We start from the raw sequence: 6,360 nt of genomic DNA, 5'->3' as shown, positions 1-6,360 counted from the left end.
AATATGTGTGTCATATCTATGTTTACTTTTAATGCAAAGCATGCTATTCTGCATTTCTTCCAAAGGAGGTGTCATACAAGGGTATTATTGGTATTAAGACTGAGATAAGCATTCAACAGACTGAAACATTCCTTTAGTTTAGTTATCTGCATTCCTTCCAAGTCATTGTTGTGTATTTGAAGTGATACCTTTATTTTTCACATCAAGGATATAGTGATGATGCCGAACCCTGTTGAAAATGTGTTCCAGGAAGGACCGATTTGCACCAGGTGTGACGTACCCGTTAGTGACCCCCACACAGCGGAAGCCCAGACGCAGGTAGAGCTTGTGGGCAGCAGGCGAGTACGCTGTGGTTCCCAGGGCAACCGTTGAGTATCCGTGAGTGACAGCAAACTCCAGAACCTTTCATCCCAGCGCCACGCCGACTCCACACCGGCGACATCTACTGTCAACAGACATCCGATGCAGCATGACGGCACCTCCTGACTGCTTCTGGTCCACTGCTGTGACCACACCCACCAATTTGCCCTCCAGCAATGCTACCCACAGGCATATAAACATATTATAGAAAGGCATTTAAAAACAGTCATCTAAAAGCAAAGATAATAAAACAGGTAAAAAATAGATGAATAAAAGTTACAGTGCAGAATAAAAGTCACAGTGCAATGTTAGATTAGCAGTTCAATTAAAAGCAGCACAAAACAGAAATGTTTTCAGTTAAAAGTAATAAGAGTAGCAGCGGCCCTGCAGGGTTCTGGGAGTTTGTTCCAAATATTTGGAGCATAATAACTGAACACTGCTTCTCCTTGTTTAGTTCTAAGTCTGGGGACAGACAGCTGACCAGTTCCAGAAGACCTGAGAGTTCTGGATGGTTCATAATGTAGCAGGAGATCACAAATGTATTTGGGGCCTAAACCATTCAATGCTTTATAAATCAGCAGCAGAACTTTGAAATCAATTCTTTGACAGACAGGAAGCCGATGTAAAGACTTCAGAACTGGAGTGATGTGATCCACTCTCTTAGTGTTAGTGAGGACTCGAGCTGCAGCGTTCTGAATCAGCTGCAGCTTTCTAATGGATTTCTTAGTGAGACCTGTAAAGACACCATTACAGTAGTCCAGTCTGCTGAAGATAAAAGCATGGACAAGTTGTTCTAGATCCTGCTGTGACATTAGTCCTTTAATCCTAGATGTGTTCTTCAGGTGATAGTAGGCGGACTTACTGATTGTTTTAATGTGACTGTTGAAATTCAGGTCAGAGTCCAGGACTACACCTAGATTTCTGGCGTTTGCTGTTGTTTTGAACATTGCTGACTCAAGCTCAGCACTGACTTTTTGGAGGAAGTTCTGACTCATTCAGTCATTGCTTTGTTCAATGCACTTACTCAGGGTTTTACTTGGAGCTTAGTCTCCTGGTGAAATGGTAATGTAAATTTCTGTATCATCTGCATAGCTATGGTAACTTGTTTTGTTGCTTTTCATTATCTGAGCCAGTGGTAGCATGTAGATGTTACAGAGAAGAGGCCCCAAGATGGAGCCTTGAGGAACCCCACATGTCATATTTGTCAGCTCTGATGTGTAGCTGCCTATAGAAACAAAGTGTTTCCTGTCCTTTAAGTAGGATTCAAAGCAATGTAGAACTGTTGCCGAAAGTCCCAACCAGTTTTTTTGTCGGTATAGTAATATGTTGTGGTCAACAGCGTCAAATGCAGCGCTGAGATCTAATAACACTAACACTGAGATTCTGCAGCTGTCTGTGTTTAAGGGTGGCTTTACACGGAAACGAAAACGGCTTAAAAACGCAAAACATTTTTGCGGATGCACTATATCGTTTAGATGGAAACGGCGTTTTGGGGGGATGAAAACGCAAGAAAGTGAAACCACCCTCCAGAGTGGAATTCTTGAAAACGCTCCACTGTCGCGCCACCGTGTAAAGGATGAAAAACGCAAAACTTCGTTTCTCGTCACATAGAAATGACGTGACAAGCATAATAAAGCGCCAGAAAACCGAGGGAAACACATTAGAAGGCCAAACGTCAAACACTTTTGCGTTTCCGTATGCACGCAGATTTTCACCCTAAAACGCTCGTCTAAATGCAGATTTAAAAGTGAAAACGAAACGCCACTTTTGCGTTTTTGTTTCAGATCGTTTCCGTGTAAAGGTAGCCTAAGTGGATGACATTGAAGACCTTAACAAGAGCAGTCTCAGTGCTGTGGTGCGATTGAAAGCCTGACTGGAACACATCAAAACTGTTATTGGCATCCAAGAAATTACTCAGTTGTTTTAAAACGACTTTTTCAATGATTTTATCTACAAATGGGAGGTTTGATATGGGCCTGTAATTGTTCATTACTGAAGCGTCCACATTATTCTTTTTTAAGAGCAGTTTAATGACTGCAGTTTTTAGGGCCTGTGGAAATACACCTGAGTGATGAGACCTGTTTACTATATGAAGTAGCTCTGAGGACATGCTATGAAAAACATTTTTGAAAAAGTTTGTAGGTATAATATGAAGGCAGCAGGAGGAGGACTTCAGATGTTGAATAATGTGCTCTAGGTCTTTATCATTAATCTGATGGAATTGTGTCATGGTGCTTGAATTGATTTCAAGTGGACACAAGGAGAACACATTTGCTGTACCTGATACAGAAACACAGACTGCCCGTCTGATATTCTGAATTTTGTCAGTGAAGAAGGAAACAAATTCATTGCAGGCCCTGGTGGATTTAATTTCAGAGGCTACTGACACTGGAGGATTTGTTAGTCTCTCAACAGTAGCAAACAAGGCACGTGAGTTGTTTGTGTGTTTGGCAATGATGTCAGAGAAGAAAGACTGTTGTGCCTTTTTTAATTCCAAATTATAAAAGCCAAGTCTTCCTTTATAGATTTCAAAGTGAACCTGGAGATTTGTTTTTCTCCACCTGCGTTCAGCTTTTCTAGACTCTCTTTTTTCTGTTCTCACGCTCATGGCCTTTCTCCATGGAGATATTTTCTTGCCACACACTTCCTTTACTTTAGTTGGAGCAATGGCATCTATAACAATTTTAATTTTTGAATCAAAAAGATCGACTATCTCATTTACTGAGATGTTAGCGAGGGCTGGTGTGGGAGAAAAATTCTGAACAAACATCTCCCATGTGTTTTCAGATCAATACCTTTTTGTGGTAATCTCTTTTTGAACACTTGTGTGAATAGAAATCGAGCTCTCAAAGAAAACACAGGAATGATCAGAGAGTGCAACATCAGTCACCACAACCTCAGAGATGTTCAGACCCTTTGAGATGATTAAGTCTAGAGTGTGCCCCTTGTTGTGTGTTGGAACCGTTACATGCTGAGTCAGTCCATAGTTATCAAAAACACAGAACAGTTCTTTAGCCCCTCTGTCCTCGGGCTTGTCAACATGGATGTTAAAATCACCAAAAATGACTAGACGGTCAAAATCAATACACTACAGACAGCAGTTCAGCAAAAGTCATCAAAAAAGCTTGCACAGTATTTGGGTGGTCTATAGATGTTTAGGAACATAGCTCAAACTAAATAGCAACTCCACCCCCTTTCTTATGCATTCTTGCCTGACTCATAAAATAAGAACAGCTGCGGTTATTTTGGTCTATCCAAGTTTCAGTTAAAAACATAAAATCCAGGTTGTGCTTGGTGATAAAATCATTGATTAAAAATGACTTTCCTGCTAAAGACCTGACATTTAATAAAGCTAGTTTAAGCTGGTTGAATACACTATCAGTCTGATTTTGTGTGACAAGCTGTGACTGACGTGGAACCACAGCTAAATTTGCCATACGCCCTTGAGCCTTGACACAGCACATATCAGTTAGAGCTTGTGGCCTTTTCTACACACACATCCTTATCAGGCTCAGGAGACAGCGGACGTGGTCTCGAATGGGGAGGAGGTGGTGTACGTTTTGGTTTGGATGATTGTGGTAGGCATGGGGATGAATATGGGGGAGCTGGTGCACGTGTCTGCTTCTGTGATTGTAGTAGGTGCCGTTGAGGGACGGGGGTCATCTTGCGAATCTCCTGAACCTCCTTCAGGCAGGAGAATAGGCGATCAGTGAACTGCTGGTAGGGGGAGTCTGGGCCCAGAGAGCTGGATGGCGTTTTGGTGTTTAAGGGAGAGTATCCTCAAAGGCGTTGATAAGGGGGATGGTTGGCAGTGGAGACTACTCCTTTTGTCTCATAGGTCTCCCATAATCACGACTCTCCTCAGGCAGGTGCAGTGATAGGTCTTCAAGGTTTTCTATGAGCTGTGTTGTGTCTTTCTCCTGTTTTGATTCCTCTTGTTGCTTGTCCTTGGCATAGGGAACAGATTGATGATTTAAAAAGATGTCTGGGGGCGGAGCCGAACACCGAGCATGTGAGACGTGCTTTTCACAGCTCTGTCGCTGTGTGACAAATTTCAATTATAAACAGTCCTTTCATCAACATTTTTTATACTAGCTCACTAAATTTTTTTTTGGCTCGGTAATATGTTTCCATGTTCGAAAACCATTGGAACTAAGCGGCGCGTTTAATTCCCCGAAGATGCGACAACCAAAACAATAGACTGCATCAGCACCGACTGAATAAACCAGCCACTTTCTGTTGATTTTCTCTCCATTTCTCATCGTCATGGCATAGCTTTCTTTGCTAAATCTTCTGGGTGCTTTATCCGTATTTTGTGGAAAATCAGTTCTTAATTTGCACTGGGCCTTTTTTAACTATTTCAACTCGCTCTCTGTCTGTTAACTTGTCTGGCCATAACGCAGGGTCTTCGCTGATACTCGTGTTTAGGTTGATAATAATAATACAATTAAAAATAATTGATAATATAAATTGTCAATATGTGTGTGTTTAAAATATGGAATGCACCCAGAAATATGTGTAAAACATGATTTAAAAATAATTTGGTACCTATATGCTTTTCCTTTTACACTGAGAAACTGTGCTGGGGCTAGAGAGAAATCGCCACACGGAGGTGGGTCTCTGTAGCAGGTTAGCCAATTGCTGATTCAAGATATGAACGTCTGTCATAAAATGTAGCGAATCAGCATAATCAAAACTGATCCAGGAGAATAGCCCCAGGCCCTGAATGTATAAAGAGGCTCCTGAAGGTCAGGCCCAGTCACTGCAGGCGCCATTTTAACTACAACAATGGCGAGCGTGAGCACGACCCCAAGACTCAACCCGGTCCCTAACTCGGTGAAATCTCTCATTCAAGAGCCGTTTGAGAGAAGAAGTTTGGCGGACAAACTTCAGGTGAAAGAGCTGGACCCAGATCAACCTGATATTGTCATCCAACAGCAGCAGGCTAGTGACAAAGGGAAGCCGTATGCGAGGCTTCTCTCGTAGCTGGTACACAAGCAAGGCCTGGCCAGCGGGATGCAGTCATGCTAATGCCTTATTTTGCTTTCCTTGCTTGATTTTAAAACAACGAGGGGGACAGATGTAGCATGGACAACAACTGGAGGGAGGGATATGAAGCACCTGTCTCAGAAAATGAGGAAGCATGAGAACATCAGGGCACACATGGACAATTCTATGAAGCTAGCCATGCTAGGCACAGCGAACATTGCTATGCAGCTGGACGACGGCCACAGGATTGCCGTGAGTAAACACAATGAGAGGTGGATATAAACCGGCATATTTTAGGCAAAATAATCGGTTGTGTCAGGTTTTGTGGTGATTTTGAGTTGGCTTTGCATGGGCATGACGAGACAGAATCTTCAGTCAACCCTGGTATTTTCAGGGGATTGGTGGATTTAGTTTCCTCCCTGGACACTGTGCTGGAGGAGCGCTTGAAGACCACCGTCGTGTTTAAAGGCACGTCAAAGACGGTACAAAACGAGCTGTTGGACAGCATGTTGTGGGTGCTGAGGGATTACATTCTGCAGGAGGTAAACAGCGCTGATTTTATCGCCATTCAAGCCGACGGACATATCCACCTACTGCCAGCTGGTGCTTGTGCTACGCTACATGGACGCAAAAAGTGTAGTACAAGAGCGTTTTTTCGAGTTCATTACTCACCAGAACTCGACTGCTGACACAATCGCTACAGCGCTTCTGGAGAGGCTAAGTATACTCCCAAATGGACAAAAAGCCAAACTTATCGCCCAAACTTACGACGGGGCTTCTGTTATGAGGGGAGCCACTGGCGGAGTGCAGTTTAAGGTAATGGATGTGTACAGGAATGCACACTACGTGGACTGCTATGCGCATCAGCTGAACCTAATAATGCAGCAGGCAACATCACACATCCCCAGGATCTGCACTTTCTTTTCAGACATTGGTGGATTTTCTGCCTTCTTCTCCAGGTCACCCAAGCGAACCGCAGTGCTCGACCAAGTGGTGGCGCACAGACTCCCC

Source organism: Eleginops maclovinus, chromosome 5 (genome assembly GCF_036324505.1).
Source record: "Eleginops maclovinus isolate JMC-PN-2008 ecotype Puerto Natales chromosome 5, JC_Emac_rtc_rv5, whole genome shotgun sequence".
Classification (NCBI taxonomy): domain Eukaryota; kingdom Metazoa; phylum Chordata; class Actinopteri; order Perciformes; family Eleginopidae; genus Eleginops; species Eleginops maclovinus.
This window is presented reverse-complemented; position numbering follows the sequence as displayed.